General features: G+C 45.3%; 1 pseudogene; it reads left to right on the top strand.

Moving 5' to 3' along the window:
* The first annotated feature begins 1,702 nt into the window (after positions 1-1,702).
* Positions 1,703-1,820, top strand: LOC136657985 (5S ribosomal RNA; annotated as a pseudogene).
* The last annotated feature ends 623 nt before the right edge of the window (positions 1,821-2,443 follow it).

Raw genomic sequence — 2,443 nt, 5'->3', positions numbered from 1 at the left:
AGTGCTTTGCCTTCATTGCCAGCCAAAAGGTTTAATAAATAACTCTCTGATCCATAAACTTCCTAATACCTTCAGCTGTAAGAAGTGTAGTCCTTGAAAGAAAAAGAAATTGGTGTAAATCTAAAGTTTATAGAAGCTGATGTTGCAGGAAGAACATGAAATCGCCTTTGATATATATATAATAAAAATCTCATTTGCTGAAAATCCCTAGGTGTACACAGTATTGCAGGCTCTGTGGTGAAGCTCTCTGCTGAAATAAAAGCTGACAGTTTAAATAAGAGCCCTTTTCCTCACCAAACCTTTGAAAATATGTCTTGCATTACTGGAAATACATACGTCTAGCTATAGTTCCCTGATTACTTTAAATTTGTTTCTAGGCTAAAATATAAAACAATTGTCCACAATATTTCCTCGACTTTTTAAAAACTCAGGCTGCATTTCCTTTCCCCTTCCATGAAGCTGTCTTAGGCCCAAATCCTCACCCGTTTTCCAGCACTGGCACAGCGGTGCCAATGGGCCATGTGCTGCATCCTGCAGTTGGGGGGCACTCACGGAGGCCTCCTCAAGGTAAGGGAATGTTTGTTTCCTTAGCTAGGAGCTGCACTGCCCTTATGTCAGTGTTGGATAGTGGGTTAGGATTGCGCCCTTAAGCAATTCTGAATAACAGTCATTAGGAAGGCATAGAATTTCTCTGCAAGCCTGTTCTACAGAGGCGCCTTTGAGAATTCTGGAGGAATTTCAGGTACAGTTTTTTCTCTACCCAAGGATGTCATGATTGAAACAGGGACCAGTGGCGTCACTAGAGGGGTGCAGGTGGTGCGGACCACAGTGGGTGGCGCTCTGGGGGGGGGAACCACTAATGGCCAATATTTATGAATAATACCAGCATGTTATATGTCATTGGAAAGGTAATTTCATGCAGAATGTCATATAAAACCATGTTGAATTATCTGTTTTCTATAAAATGTTATAACCAATTAACCAGAAAAAGAAAACACAACCGCCTTCTGTAACAAAAAGTGGATTTCCTTCACCCAAAACTGACCAATGAATCTGATTGTTCTGAAAGCCAATGAGGTGCTATTGTGACTCTGCAGGGAACCAATAAGGTGTTAGTGTGAGTCAGCTCTTATTTCTGTGTATCAGAGCCAGTACAAGATCTCTTATTCAGTTGTGTGTGTGTCATCAAGTTGGTCACTGGTTTTTTCGTTATTTATTTTTCACATTTTTATATCGCCCTTCTGCCAAAGAGCTCAGGGCAGTGTATACAGCTGCTCCCCTTCTTTTGTTCTCACAACAACCCTGTGAGGTAGGTGAGGCTGAGAGAAAGTGACTGGCCCAAGGTCACCCAGGAAGCTTCATGGCTGAGGGGGATTCAAACCTGGATCTTCCAGGTCTAAGTCCACCTCCCAAACCACTGCAACACTCTGGCTCTCTTGGTGGTTACTGATTAGTTGGGTGACCTGTACTGTTATAGATTAAAATAAATAAAGTGAATGGTAATGCCACTGCATTTAGGCTGTGCATATGCTATTGTAGTTTATCCTGTATGGTCTGTAATTTATGGTCTGTAATGTCAAGGATGCAATGAGCTCTCACACAGGTGTAATGGGTGTACACAGGATGTAATGAGCTCTCACACAGGTATACCAGCAGTCTGAGATATATATCTGACAGTGGCAAACCCTAGTGATGATTTTGTCCCTGCTTCCTCCTGCCCTGCACATGCCCAATCTCGTCTGAACTTGGAAGCTAAGCAGGGTCAGGCCTGGTTAGTACTTGGATGGGAGACCGCCTGGGAATACCGCGTGCTGTAGGCTTATACCATAGTCTCTCAAGACTGAAGGTTGCCAACCATGCGACTCAGAGGAACTGTTTCAATCAGCTTCACATGGGGGCAAGCTGGTGTTATGTGGAGTAAGATTAATCAGTTGGGTGGGATCTTGCAGGAATGAGAGAGCACAGTGCTTGGTAACCCTGGGCAGCCTGGTCCAATACTGCCCTACAGCGCTGTGGGTGAGTGTCAAAATGTGCTGTAAAGCAAGGTTGCATCACCCAACGAGTAAGCAGCACTGGTGGGGCTCACCAGTGAACATAAGAACATAAGAACAGCCCCACTGGATCAGGCCATAGGCCCATCTAGTCCAGCTTCCTGTATCTCACAGCGGCCCACCAAATGCCCCAGGGAGCACACCAGATAACAAGAGACCTGCAAGGCCTCCTGGGAATTGTAGTTAAGAACATAAGAACAGCCCCACTGGATCAGGCCATAGGCCCATCTAGTCCAGCTTCCTGTATCTCACAGCGGCCCACCAAATGCCCCAGGGAGCACACCAGATAACAAGAGACCTCATCCTGGTGCCCTCCCTTGCATCTGGCATTCTGACATAGCCCATTTCTAAAATCAGGAGGTTGCGCATACACATCATGGCTTGTACCCCGT

This window comes from Tiliqua scincoides, chromosome 7, assembly GCF_035046505.1.
Source record: "Tiliqua scincoides isolate rTilSci1 chromosome 7, rTilSci1.hap2, whole genome shotgun sequence".
Classification (NCBI taxonomy): domain Eukaryota; kingdom Metazoa; phylum Chordata; class Lepidosauria; order Squamata; family Scincidae; genus Tiliqua; species Tiliqua scincoides.
Note: the sequence above shows the minus strand (reverse complement) of the source record. Positions and strands in the feature narration are given on the sequence as shown.